This window comes from Heterocephalus glaber, unplaced genomic scaffold, assembly GCF_053883595.1.
Source record: "Heterocephalus glaber isolate CG9 unplaced genomic scaffold, H.glaber_assembly_v1.0 deba00001732, whole genome shotgun sequence".
In the NCBI taxonomy this organism is placed as follows: domain Eukaryota; kingdom Metazoa; phylum Chordata; class Mammalia; order Rodentia; family Bathyergidae; genus Heterocephalus; species Heterocephalus glaber.
In genome coordinates this window covers 3,959,463-3,974,930 of record NW_028258443.1, presented here as the reverse complement: position 1 = coordinate 3,974,930, position 15,468 = coordinate 3,959,463, and the positions used below count along the sequence as shown (strand labels likewise).

At 35.9% G+C, this 15,468-nt stretch overlaps 1 pseudogene; it reads right to left on the bottom strand.

Moving 5' to 3' along the window:
- Positions 1–496: 496 nt before the first annotated feature.
- On the bottom strand, positions 497–1,693 carry LOC101705732 (lupus La protein pseudogene; annotated as a pseudogene).
- Positions 1,694–15,468: the final 13,775 nt, after the last annotated feature.

Sequence of the window (15,468 nt, the reverse complement as noted above, 5' to 3'; positions counted from 1 at the left end):
AAAAAAAATCTTATTCTGGCAGGTGGAAGGGCAACTCTCTACCCTTCTTGGAAAAACCAGTTTTGCTTCCCATTTGCACATTCATTTCAATATTCCCCATCTATAAATGTATCTGTTCATTGGTTTCTCCTTTTAACCAGTTGTAACAACACTGGTTTTCTCCTTAATGAGCTAAAATTTTGTATTTGTATGTTATGATTTTTAAACTTTTTATATGGTATATATTTTGTTATTTTATACTAATACATACTCATATTACAAAGGCAATTTAGTGGAAGAATCTTCCTTTTGATATTTGAACACAAACAGAACTCTACATTTTAGAAATGTGTATGGATAACAACAGCAAAAGGACAAGTTAAAACAAGAACAAAAAATCTTCCTTCTTTGCAGGTGGACATTGAAGTGTACCTAATTCATTTTTCTTTTTAAAAGCCTCCAAAGACAAAAAGCAGCTTAAAACCTAAGGTGAATAAAAAAATTGTTTACTAAACTACTAGTCTCCAACACCATTTTCTGTTTTCTGTTGTTTTGATGCAGGTTCTTCTTTGTCTGTTTCTTCTCTTACTCTTTTCTGGTCCAGCTGCACCATTTTCATCATGCTCTTCATCACTATCATGTTTTGTTTTCTTGCCCTGAAACTGTACTTTTCCTTTAGCAGATCCAGCCTGGGCAGCTTTATTTTCCTTTCCTCTAAATATGTAATCTTTTGATTTCCATTTGTTTAGGGAGTCTTGTTAGTCTTCTATGATTTTTTTCAAAGCTTCTTTTTCCACCTCTCCTTTCAGTACTTCCCACATCACTTCTTTGTTCCTTAATTGTAGGCTACAATTGTTTGCATCTTTGGCTTTATCCAGTGCTTTCTTGGCTTTTTCTTTAAATAGAATTACTCCCTCTTTTGCTCCTCTGACAAAATCTATCCATTTTATTTCCCCATGATTTGAGAAAAGGACATGCAAATCTTCTCAACAGGTCTGATCATCTAAGTCACCTGAGAACTTCAGCAAGCATCCAATCTTTTCTTCTAGAGATTTCATTTCAGTATCTTCTGCTAACTTCTGTTTTTCTTCTTGCTCTTGTTTAGCTCTTAATTTAGCTTCTACTTTATTTTGCTTTCTTTCTTCATTTTTCTTTGCAAAATAATCTGCCTTAACAAGTATTAGCAAGTCTGTGTCTTTATACTTCTGGCCCGGAGTTTCTACAAACTTCTTAGCAGATTCAAGGCTATGAAACACAACAAATATTGATCTCTTAAATGCTTTGTGTGATGTTCTTCTCATCTGGGTATTTAGTACTTAACCTTTATCTTCTAGCCATTCTTTGATATCATTGACAGTTGCATCCCTTGGGAAGCCTTTAATATAAACACGTTTTTTACATCATTTTTATACTCATCAGTCACTTCAGGAAGGGGTTTGTTTGGAGATCATCTGATTTTAGTTTTATCTTCACTGATATCTATGAGTTCTGCTTTAGCCTTGCTCAATGCTTCTACTGTTACATTAGAGTCTGTTGTTAAGCGATTGAGCCTATTGAATTTTATCATTATTTCCCAGGGTACCCAGCCTTCATCCAATTTGATCTGTTCCTTTAAAAATTAAAGTCTCAAAATAATACTCAATTTGATGACAGATTTTGGCCTCCAGAGCAGCTAGTTTTTCATTATCACCATTTTCAGCCATTGTGGCTAATCTTTAAGGCTGTGATCCCACACCTGCACCAGAAGTTCACTAACGACGGAGATCTCCCCACTTCTCAGCGTGGCCAGCCTAACTTCTATGAGTCACGATTTTGACTTTTGTGAAAATTATCTTTTAACAGTGGTAAACTTACTTTTCAAGCATTGCCCTCATGAAATTTACACAGCAGCAGGGCAAACAGGCACTATAGCAAGTAAATAAGTACAGATGTATAGCAAAGTTTGTATTGATAAGTGGTATGGAAGAAAATATGGCAAGAAAATGGGATAGGATGGAGGGTGAGTGGGATGAGGCAGGAATGCCTTTAAATATGAGGACATAAAAAGTCTGTGATAAAAATGTCCTCCTCAACTAAAATGAAAATACCCTTTCTGGATTCAGTGATGTATGCCTTTATTCCCAGGTACTGCAGTGGCTGCTTCAGGTGTGATGCAAGCTCCAGGACAGTCTGGGCAATTTAGTGAGACACTGTCTCAAAATTTAAAAATGAAAAAATTACTGGGGATGTATTTCAGTACTACATTGCTTGCCTAGCATGGATGAGGTCCTGGGTTCAATCTCAGTACTGGGGAAAAAAAAAACCAAACTCAAAGTTATTTGAAGGTATAAGCTGCATTTTTAATCCTGTTAGTTCTACTTGTTGCATCATATGTCTCTTTAAGATACTGATCAGGGAAAGGGAAGGCTTGATACTCCACCTGTCTTTTTGTTTTCCCCTTTTTCTTTTTCAGGGAAACCTACTCCAACCAGATTCCTCCCCTTCTGATCATTATCTTACCTTCATATTCTGAGAACTCATGGTTTGCATTCAACAAATCTCTTGGTGAATGTATCATATCTACATTCAGAGATAGGATTATAAACTTTCTGAAATACAGTTAAAGTTAGAAAATTTTCGGTCTATACCAAAAACTTTTTCTAAAACTTTGGGAATCTTTTCAAGAACAAATCAATCAATTGGAAAATATGTGATAAATTTCTCCGTTTAATCAAAGTCAGCGTCAGTGCTGTAGGGCATACAAGAGAGGGCATAGGGGAGTAAATATTTAACCTAGAGTGGATGGGAATTCAGGTTATTTTGAAACAGAAAATTACAATGATTTCACCACCACTTCTTGTTTAGTGGAATGCATGCTGCTTTCCCTTATATGCTGGTATAATTTGGAGAGATAAAGAAAAAGTTATCATGTAATTCTTTTATGTATCTTTTTCCTTAAGAGTCTCCAACCACTTTTGAGAATCTGTGGTTGAGAATCACGGCTTTCAGTAGTATTTCAGAGTATTTTTAAAAAATTCCATTCCTAAACCATAATTTCCATGCTGCAACCTAAGGAATTTTTTTGTGTGATTGCTGAACTTACCGTCTAGATATTCAACACAGAGTTAATTAAAAAGCTATCTTTTTTTGAAAAAAATTCACCAATTCTACTTCCAAAATATTCACAAGGAAATGATGGAGGCCAGTTATTTTGGGTGTTTGTTTTTGTTTTGTGTGGCACTGGGAATTGAACCCAGGGCCTTCACATTGAGCTGTATCCTCAGCCCTTTTTTATTTTTTATTTTGAGACAATGTCTTGTTAAGTTATTAAATTTCCCAGGTTGGGTTTGAATTTGCAATCCTCCTGCCTCAGCCTCCCAGAATGCTGGGATTGTAGGTGTGCAGCAATAAACCCACCTGGAAGCCAGTTTTGAGGAAGTATTTACCAAATAGTGCTTCACCCATGTATTCTCCTCCGCTTGCACTTTCATCACTGGAACAATGTGCCACACACTGGAATTCATGGGTGCACATGCTATGGTTATAAACCTATTTTGACAGTGTGTTTGTGATTGTCACTGCCTCATTCACCTTCCACCTCTTAGTTACTGATGCTGTTGTCATATAACTTGAAAATACTACTTTTAGTTCCTTCTGATGAATAGTGTCAGACCACTGAAGTCACCTAGTGTTCCAGGTAATTAATCCAGAAAGGCCACTATATTTTGGGTCTGTTGTTTTACTTTTCCTATGTATTAATTTTGTCTTCCCAGCTAAATTATAAGCTCCTTGTAAGCAATATTCCATTAATGTTTACAAACATATATCACATCTCTTAATGCCCATTAGTTCTTTCTCTGGCACAGTCAAAAGTTGTTGCTGTGCTGGAGAATTTTTTTAAACACGGTGATGGGTTTATGGATTCAAACATGAAAGAAAAGTAAGAGAGATTTCATGTCAAAAGTCAAGTCTGAAGATTTGAAAGCTCCATGAAAATGAGCAATCTGAAGCTTGGTGTGATGACCCACACCTGTAATCCCAGCACTTGGAAGGCTAAAGCAGAGGGATCATGAGTTTGAGGCTCACCTGGTCAGCTCTGTGAATTCACTACTATCCTGGAACACAGTGAGACCCTGTCTCAAAAACAAAAACAAAACAAAACAAAAACCAAAAGATATTTAATCTGACAGAAATAATGCATTAAATCATTACTAGCCATTAACATATTTGGTAGATAAATTGATCAGGGGATTTTAATTAGAATTTCTAAGTAAGCATAAGTTCCAGGAAGAACCAAGATTTGACTTGGATAAGGTGAATGCTATGAAACATGAAATATGTTAAGGGAATGCCAGAGAGGAGACAGCCTCATGATAGGGTGGTTGGATATGCATTTATTTAACAAGTATTTACTAGCTCTAGGACTTCTGAGGGTGGAGGAGTAGAATGATAGGAGAGGTGAGTGTAGATGCAGTGAGACAGATAACCTCCTTCACAATTGTGGCAAAGGCTAGCCCTTTGGACATCCAAAGGTTAGGTTTTCTGAAAACACCTTATCTCTTCTTTCCTAGTTTGTTTTAGACCACATTGGAAATTGCCTTATCTGCTTCTTTCTTATCTGTTATTGATTCCTTTGCTATTTTGTTCACAGCAGGGCCAAGATCAGCCAGTGAAATCTCTAGCTTCTTGGAAACTTTTCATTCTTACACTCTGCCCTCTAAGTTGCCCTGCTGGGCTCTATGGGTTTACATAAAGAGATATTCCAGGTTAAAAAAAAAAAGAAACGGAAGCCCATTTCATATTTTACTGAGTTGATCAGAGGATTAACATCTTTTCCTGCCAAGGAAAACCTGAGACCTACTAACATTAACTTGAGAATCAAAGATTATTGATGCAGAGGGACCATTGAGCTACAAAGCTTTCTCAGTAAAACTTCACTAAATCAGCAAATATTAAAATAAGGAAACAAGGTCAATGAAAGGGAAAGGCTCAAATTATACATTCTCTCAGAAGAAAATTCCTTTCAGAAGTAGCCCAAGTCCTCATATAGCTAGTCAGATTGCAATAATTATCAGAGAGGCCACACTTGCACAGTATGAGAGAGGCCACACATGGGCTTCGGTGCTGAAAGGCTTGTGTTTGAAACCAGGTGCACTAGTTAATAGCTCTGAGGAACACATAGCTATCATTGCCTTAGTTTCTCAATCTCTAAAATATCGATGTCTATCTTTTCAGAGTTAAGAAATAACATTGGAAAAGCCTAGCACAGTACTTTCACAGGCTAGGTATCTAGTCAGTGGTATGTAATATTAATATAATATGAACAATGGAGGGATAATTCATGTTCTTTACTCTGCCTTGAAATAGACTAGAGAAGCTGACAAAGTGAGTACCCTGGTTCTTCTGTAATGGTTAATTTTAAGAGAGAATAGATATTCTGTCATGTCCTAGAAACAATAAAACAAAATGTTTCAGATAATTGAAAAGAGCCTCCTGGATAAACACAGTTATATTGCATAATGACTTGTCTTAATTTTTGAAATTTATAGAAAGTCAAACTATGGAACAATCATTTATAATTAGTACTTGTATAATTACTACTTGCTTCTAGACCATAAATGTGCCAAAGAACTTGTAAATTGCTTTGTCACAAAATAAATTCACAACAAACCCTTTTGAAAGATCTTGATTAGCTTCATTTTGTGATTCTAAAATTGGGCAATATTTTATTCCACAAAACAGAATAATTGTCATAGACTGAGCAGAAGACTTTGGTTTTATAGACAGAGAAGGGCTGTGGAAAAAAGAAGCAGCAACAAAGAACAACAACCAAAAAGAATTGGTTTGATAGATTAAGATCGGGTTACTTTTTTATAATGATTAAAACACATAGAACTTTATTATCATTGCTTATTGAAAATGGCGTGTTTAGAAAACTTGGTTGTTGTCATTGTGTCCTGATTTTACAGATGGTCGCATTAACAACAGCTTTGAGTTGGTGACAATGGAATCTCAAGGTTTATTTTGATTTTCAGTTTGCTTTTTTTGGGCCCAGGGCAGGAACCCAGTCCAAAACAATGGGATGCTGTATTTTTTTGTTTAACATTTTGTTAAATCAATTTGCCCTGTTTTATACATTGATAAGAAATGGTTTGTTAGGCACTAAAACTTAAACATTGTCCTACATTATTGCATGTTCTGAATTAATGGGTCTGTGATTAGGCAGGCAAAATTGTTTTTTGTTTATTCCTAATCTCATGCTTAATGACATATACCTTTAAATCCAGGCAATTTCTATTTAGGTTTTCATTATCAGCAAGTGCCCCATCAGCACTTTTCCAAAATATTGGGTTTTTTTAATTGTGGCAAACATGCATAGCAAAACTTACCATTATAACCCTTTTAAGTATGCAGTCTTATGGCATTATGTGTGTTTACATTGCTGTGCTACCATCATCACTCTATATTTCCAGGATTTATTTTAGCTTTCTAAACTGAAACCCTGAACCCACTAATACTAACTCTTCATGCCCTCTCTTCCAAATCCTGGTAACTACTATTTTACTTTTATTCTCTGTGAATTTAACCACTCTAGATACATTATATAAGTTGAATCATACAATATGTATTTGTTTTTCTGTGTGCTAGGCTTGTTTTATTTAGCATAATGTCTTCAAGACTCATTCATGTTGCTACATATATTGGAATTTCATTTCTTTATATGGCTCAGTATATTCCATTGTATACCTATACCACGTCTTGTTCATCTATTCATCTGGCAAAAGAAATTTGAATTGTGTCATCTTTAGGTTATTGTGAATAATGATACTATTAACATTAATGTGCAAGTGTCTGTTATAGTCCCTACTTACAAAATTTGGGGGGTACAAATCTAGGAGTGGTATTGCTGGGTCACATGTTCATTTTATATTTAACTTTTTGGGGAATCGTCCAACTATTTTTCATGGCAATTGCATATTTTATGTTGTCATCAGCAATATATAAGGTTTCCAATTTTTTTACATCCTCACCAGTACTTATTTTCCATTTTTAAAAATTACAGTCATCTCAATAGGTATAAAGTGAAAAGTTAGGGTTTTGATTTGCATTTCCTTATTGAGTAATGATGTTGAACATCATTTCATGTGGTTTTCAGCCAGTTGTATGTCTTCTTTGGAAAAGTAACTATTACAGTCCTTTGCCCATTTTTGAATTCAGTTGTTGGGCACATTTTAAAATTACTATTTCTGCTAAGCTTCAGTTAGCACAGGCAAAGGAGCAGTGTAAACTGTTCTCAACAAGAAAACTAAACTAATTTTAAAAAGAGACAAATTTGAAAAACCTAGGAATTGTGGAGAGAAAATTATATTTTCTAAAATAAGAGGATGAAAGGGAGAAAAATGGAAGAACTAGAAATCTGTGGGGAAGCTGGGCACAGTAGCACATGCCTATAATCTCAATACTCTGGGAACCTGAGGGAGGAGGATCACGTTTTGGAGACCAGCCTGTGCAATTTAGGAATTTAGTGAGACTCTGTCTTAAAATAAAAGATAAAAAAGGCTGATAATGTGTGAACACCCCGGGTTCAATCATCAGTACTGCAAAAAAACAAAACAAAACAAAACAAAACAAAGAAAGAGAAAGGGGGGGGGAGAATAGAAAGAAAAGAAAAGAAAAGAAAGGAAAAGAAAAGAAGAAAAGAAAAGAAAAGAAAAAAGAAAAGAAAAGAAAAGCTGGAGGTGATAAAGAGATCACTTTGTTTGTATAGCTAGGCAAGGTGGCTATATCATGCCAGATTAAATCAAAGGCAGCTGTGTGTGTGTGTGTGTGCGTGTGCAGAACAAATTACAAATTGAAGCTAAAAGTTTAGTACGATCAAGTCCAAGTGATCATAGATGTGAAGATTAGCATTCAAAGGAAACACTGGTATATGGTTGGGGTAGGATAGGTTGTGTAATAACTTTTAAAATATGAATAAAAATTTATCCTGGAGTTCAATTATTTGACATTGCTCTAAGATATTTTCAGATTTAGTTATTATTTAAGTTTATAATATGCTTTTGATATGGGAAAGGGGAAAAAGAATGTCTCATCTCAGTCAAGCAAGTGAGTGTACACCTTTTAGCTCAAACTCTGAGGGCTGCAGCATGCAACTGCCATCTGGTGACGACATGTTGACATAACAGGGTTAGTATTAAACCTACTTAGGGGAAGAATTTGTAACGAGTGTCTTTGGGGTTTGAATTAATAAAAGGTTTGTTAAAAATTTAAAAGTCAAAGAGCAATCTCTGAGAACACATGCTTATGAAATTCAGAGTGATGCAGAGACATGATTTATTATTGGCAAAATGAGACTTATGGTTGTAAAGAGTCTATGAATTGTGAATGGTTTCATTGTCTTGGTGATCTGGTTAGTATTCAAATACTCTGCAAATGTACACAGCTGAGAAAGTTATTAAATACAAAAAAGAAGTGCCTCTGAGAGAAGACATTTTGTAAGCTCTAAATCTCTCATTTCACAGTTTGTAACCCTTTAAAACCAAATATTCTTTTTCTATTGTTACATAGTTCAACCTTTTTCTATGTGATGCAAGAGTGCTTAGAGATGTAGCTCAACAGTAGAGTGAGTGTTTGTCATGTGCAAGGCCCTGGGTTCAATTCCCAGGACCACCACCTTAAAGAAAAAAAGAGTGCTTCACTTATAAAGTTCATTTTAATTGAAAAAAATAAGTTTGATAAATCAAGTACCATGATAATTTCAGGATTAATAGTCCTTCTTTGGAAAATAAGTGTTCTGTGGTTTGGGGTGTATCTCAGTGATAGCATGATTACTTACCATGTGCAAGGCTCTGGGTACTATCCTTAGCATGATATATCTTTATTTATAGCTAAATATGTATAGATATAGATGTATGAAATAAGGAAAGGGAAGGAAAGGAAATGGAAGGAGAAGAAAAGAAAAGAAAAGAAAAGAAAACCATATACTGGTAGCCAACTGTCTTCTTTTGGGAATCCGGATTGTCTTTCTTTGGCCTTATCTAAATTAGCTGAGCAGGGGAAAAAATGATGAACTAGCTGAGGGAAACCCCATTGAACATCACAAGATTGGCTCAATGGTTTAAGAAAAGGTAACATATTGCTTAGTTTTAAAGTAATAATTAAGACTGGAGACAATGAGAGCAAGAAGTAAGAATCTTAAAGGAATTCATTATGCTTTGCTCTTAGGGAGTTTGCTTAAGGATTTTTTTTCATTAAGTTTATTGGTATATTTGGGTATATAATACAGTTACATTCATCATTGGGATCTCGTGCCTTTACATGATATATCTTGGTTCTTATTTTTTCCCCATTTCCCTGCCCTTCCTTCACCCCCTCTACCCTTCCCTATTTACAAAGACTTTGTTTCCAATTTTTTCCTTTTCTCATATTTTTTCTTTTCTCTTCTTTCCTTTCCCCTACCCCTCCCACTTCCCCTACTCCTTTATACCTATTATTCCTATTTCAATTATCAATTATACATTTTGAACCTTATTTATACTTTTACTTTTTCACGCCAGAGAAACTATTCAGTATTTGTACAAAGATTGTCACTCTCCCAAGGAAAATAATCAAATGCTCCTCAACTTACTATGGGTTATGTGCTAATAAATCCATTGCATGTTGAAAATGCACCGATTATGCCTAACCTATTGAGCATTGTAATTTAGCAATGTAGTTCCCTGTCAAGTATTGGCTGTTCATTCTCTTGATGGAGTGGCTATCTGGGAGCCGTGACTCATTGAAGTTACCCATCATTGTGAAAGTGTATGGAGTGCATATCTCTACAGTGACAAAAGACCTGAGAAAAAGACTCAAATTTCAAGTTTGTTTTTTTCTGAATGTGTATTTCTTTTGAATCTATATTAAAGTTGAAGTGATCATGAATCCTGATTTGTTAACATCATTGCATTAACAAACATCTAGTAGATTAGTAAATCATTCTCCTGGATGTGTCTTGATGGATCATGGGGGCATAATATTGTGTACTATGTATGGTCCCTAGCCTGTTCCTCTCTGGCACTGTCTTCCTGCCTTACAAAACTGGTCTGCTTCCTGCCCTACAAAACTGAGAAGTTTTGCTCCACTGTACCGTTCCACCATGACATTCCTGCTTTGGAGGTGTCAAACATAGGCTTAATTTCCTGAACAGAGAGCCAAGATAAACCTTTCCTCCTTTAAATTGTCAGGTATTGCGTTCTGCAATAGGAAAGCTAATACAGAAAATTGGTACAGAGAAATGGGGTGGTTATTGTGACTGTACATGATCACATGGTTTAGAAGCCTTTAGAACTGGTTTTTGGGAGGAATTTGGAAAGATTTGGAGAAACATGATAGAGAAGCCCTAGAATTCTGTAAGCAGAGCTTGATGGATGATTTTGGTCAGAGCTCAAAAGACTAGGATGTGGATAGAAATGCAGACTGTAAGGGCCATGTTCAGGATATTTCAGTAGGCAGCTTTACTAGTGGGCATGTGAGTTATACTCTGGAGGAAATTTGTTTACATCTTGACCACATCTTGAAACTTTGCAGAGATTAAAGGTAGTAGATTGACTAATCTGGTGAGGAAATGTCAGGACAGCCCAATATTTATACTGTGACATGGGTACTACTGGGTGCTTTTAGCCAGATTTATAAAAAAATCAGGTGCCAAAAGCAGAGTAAAAGACTTTGAAAAACTTATATTTTGGCCCAGAAGCAACCATGTGTGAAGTTGGGGCTGAAAGAGGTATGGCAGCTAAAGAGATCATCTCCATTAAAAACAAAGCAAGAAGTTTATATAGGGACAAGAAGAAAGATGAGGACATTTCAGGAATCAGCAAGATCCCACCCATACCAGGCTCAAGGGTGCAAAAGTGTCAACTTTTCATTTGAAAAGAGAGTCCCTGGGATGCTTGCTCAAGAAGGGGCTCCTAGAGAATTATATTAGACTAAATATAACTTAAAGAGATATGTTATGGTGTGAAATTGAACAAAGATGGGTTGTCACTGTTAATCCTGAGTAACATCTAACAGATTACTAATGCACATTCCAGGTTTTGTCTGGATAGGTGTTATGGCTTGTATCTAGATGTAACCCCCAAGCCTCATGCGTTCATAGGTGTAACCTTTCAGAAGTGGCTGGATCTAGGGTGTGTGCTGCTGAGATCAAGGGTGTGATTCTGGGATTGACTCATGATGCAGTGCTTGGATTAAGGCTCTCTCATCTTGCTTGTGAGTGCTACTCACCCTAAGGATGGATAGACTGGATAAGATATAAGGAACAGAAAGAGTGTCTCTGCTTGTCCCTTGTTGTTTGCTGTCTTGCTGCCTTCTGCCTCCCATGAACTGTTTCTCCTCTGTGATGCCCCTCTGCCACACTACCCTGCATTGGAACCAGCCAACTATGAACTGAAACACCTATAAACTGAGCCAAATGAACCTTTTCTTCTTTAACTTTGGGTGCTTGATATTTTGTCTCAGCAATGAGAAAGTTTACTAAGACAGTAGACCATGGAGGCACGACCTTGGGTACTATATATGGTGCCTCACCTCTCCTTCTCTTGCACTCTTCCCTTGCTCTCCTTCCTGGATGTCATTAACTGAGCAGCTTTGATTCACCATGATCTTCTGCCATGGTCTTCCTGCTTTGGAGCCTGTCAAACATAGACTGAATCTCCTGAAGTGTGAGCAAAGTTAAAATTTCTTCCTTTAAGAAGTAAAACTGTCATTATTTGCTGATGATATGATACTTTACATAGAAGACCCAAAACACTCAGTCAAAAGTCTTCTAGACCTAATTGACAGATTCAGTAGAGTAGGTGGATATAAAGTGAACACTAAAAAAAAAATACCCTTCTTATACATAAATAGGAGACTCATTGAGAGAGAAATTCAGGAAACAATTCCTTTTACAATAGCATCCAAAAAAATAAAGTATCTAGAAATCAACCTAACAAAGGAAGAAAGAGACCTCTAAACTGAAAAATACAGCATTCTGAAAAAGGAGATTGAGGAGGATATAAGAAAATGGAAAGACATCCCTTGTTCCTGGGTAGAAAGAAACAATAGAGTGAAAATGGCCATACTTCCAAAACTACTATATAGATTCAATGCAATGCCAATTGAAATTCCAACAATATACTTCACAGAACTAGAGAAAACAATGCAAAAATTCATTTGGAACCAGGAGAGACTGAGAATAGCAAAAGCAATTCTAGGCAACAGAGACATGGCTGGCGTTATCACAATCTCCAACTTGAAACTATACTAGAAAGCTACTGTGATAAAAACAGCATGGTACTGGCAAAGAAACAGACCTGAGGATCAGTGGGATAGATTAGAAGATGGAGAAACAACTCCAGACATACTGAGCCACCTCATCTTTGATAAAGGAGCCAACCACCTTCACTGGAGGAAAGATTTATTACTTAATAAATGGTGTTGGAAAAACTGGACCTCAACCTGCCAAATATTAAAACTAGACCCGTACCTCTCACCATGCACTAAACTAAGATCAAAATGGATTAAAGATCTAAATATTAAGACAGAAACACTACACTTGCTGGAAGATAAATTAGGTAGAACTCTTGAAGACATTGGCATAGGAAAAGTCTTTATGAACAAAACCTCAGTAGTATGGGAGCTAGCATAAAGAATCAAGAACGGGGATCCCACCTTATTAAAAGGATTCTGCACAGCAAGAGAAACCACCAACTGAGCTAAGAGACAACCTACAATGTGGGAAAAAATTTTTAGCACCTGTACCTCAGACAAAGGTCTACTGTGTAGAATATATAAAGAACTGAAAAAAGTCAGACCCCCCCAAATTCAAAGACCCAATTCAAAAATGGGCATCTGAAATGAGCAGACATTTCTCAGACAAAGAAGCAAAAGCAGCAAATAAATATATGAAAAAATGTTCAACATCGCTGGTCATTTGAGAGATGCAGATGAAAACAAGGCTAAGATTCTACTTCACTCCAGAACGAATGGCTACTCCCAAGAAATCAACCAATAACAAATGCTGGTGGGGGTGTGGAGAGAAAGGAACCCTTCTCCATTGTTGGTGGGAGTGCAGACTGGTGCGACCACTGTGGAAATCAGTATGGAGATACCTCAAAGAACTAGGACTAGAGGTCCCATTTGACCCAGCTATTCCCCTACTGGGTATCTTCCCCAAAGAATTAAAAGAATCGTACCACAGCAATATATGTACACCCATGTTTATAGCGGCACAGTTTGTAATAGCTAAAACTTGGAAACAGCCCAAGTGCTCATCAACTGGAAACTGGATAAAGACGATGTGTTTTTTTTTTTTTTATAAAATGGAGTACTACTCAGCCATAAAGAATGAGAAACTGGAGACATTTATAGCAAAATGGATGCATATTGAGGCCATACTCTTCAGTGAAATAAATACGACACACATGTGTAAATACCAAATGGTTTCTCTAGTGTGAGAAACTGAAAATGTAAATAAGGATTAAAATGAATAATTCATAATTTGAAACAGGAAAACGTGCAAAGGCGTAGGCATGGTTGGAGGGGAAGGGGAAAGGGAAGAAGGGAAAGGAAAAATTATGTGAAAAAAATGGAAATGAAATTTATGTAAATAGGGAAGGATGGAGAAGGTGAAGGGTGCACAGCCAATAGGGGAAAAAATAAGAACTAAGATACATCATGTACAGGTACAAGCACCCAATGATAAATGTATACATATTGTATACCTAAAATTTAACAATAAAAGAATAAAAAAAATTTCTTCCTTTAAGTTGTGAGTGTTGGGTATTGTATCTAGCATTATGAAAGCTGATTAATACAATGTTAAAATCCTAATTCAATTCATTCTAAGAAAGAGATTGTGTTTTGTTGAATAACATTAGTTAAAGCTGTCACTTAATTTTCTGTAGTTGCCTTTGTGGGCAATTAGTTACCTCTTTCTTTAGTTCATGGTCAGGAGTTATAGACAAGGTGGGAAGCTAATAGAGTCAGACAGAACATGTTTTCAGGCATCAATTGGACATGGGGTTGATCATTTTCCACAACCTTGCTATGTTAAGAAATCAGGTATTAGTATGAGCCTTAATTGATACATATTTATTCAGTACTGTGTTAAGCCTCAGATGTATTTAACTTTTTAAAAAAATGAGTAAATATGCAATAGTCTTAAATAGCAGAAACATAAGTCAACTTTTTTCCTCTTCCTTTATTCTTAAGGGATTCTCTAAGGACCCAACACATACTAGGCAAGAGGTGTACCACTGAATTGAACCCACAGCTTCTCCATGTTTTTATTTTATTTTATTTTACTTTTTGAGACAGGGTATTGATATGTAGTTTAGGCTGGGCTTGAACTCACCAAGTAGCTTAGGCTGGCCTCAAAATTGAGGCCATTCTCCTGCCTCAGCCTTCCCAGTGTTGGCCATAGGCTTGTACCACCATGCAGACCTGGCCTCAATGTCTTTTCTTATGTAAAGTGTTTAAATATCTGAGGTGAGTGGCTTGAAGGTAATGTTCCATGATAAAAAGTAGCCAAGAGTCGAATGGGCATCTGCTATACACAGCTTTAGTACCTCTCCACAGTAATGTGTTGATGTCCTCTATTTCCTATTTCTATAGCCACTATCCATGATCAGGCATTAGGATAAAACTGCAACAATTAAGTGATTTCTCTGCTTCCTGTTTTTGTCCCATCTGGCCTATACTTTGTGCAGAGAAGTTAAATCAATTTTCTTAGTCATCATTTTCTCTTACTCAAGTTCTTAGAATGTTTGTAACTCATGAAATAAAGCCATTCCAAATTCATTGGTCTGACCTTCAAAGCTTTTCTCCTAATAGTACTCATTCCCAATTTCTATAGCATATCTATCCCCTTATTATTTTCTAGTGCATACTGTACTGCAATCAAGCTTAACATATCATATTGGATTATATCACTGAATCTTTTCAATGATTTATAGTGTAAGTACTTTTATTGTTACTCTCATTTTACAGATGGGGAAACTGAGGCTTATAGAGATTAAAGAATTTGTCAAGATAATGGAAATTGTTAATGACTAACCTAGGATTAAAATTATTGCTGGAATACCTAGTAGATATACTGCTAGCATTTTCATTTTGTGCTTGAAGTAAGAAAGTAAAAAAACATTTTAAACCATTAATTTAATACTAAGGAAGACTTTATAGAAAATTACCAGAACTTTCTTAATTTTTATTATATTACTTTGTTCTCATTTTCCTCATCTGATAGTACTGGTGTTAGCTGGTAGCTTAATATAAAATATTGATGAGAAAATCATAGATGCATTAAATATTTCAGAATAGTATAGCAGATCCCTATTAGACAATATCTAGCCTCAATAATTATTTATCCATCATACTTCCTTAATACCCACATCCATTACCCCCTTCTATCTGCAAATATGTATATCTTAAAGAATGGGCCTCTTTCACAATTATAATAATAAAATCAATTCACCTATACCATGACTA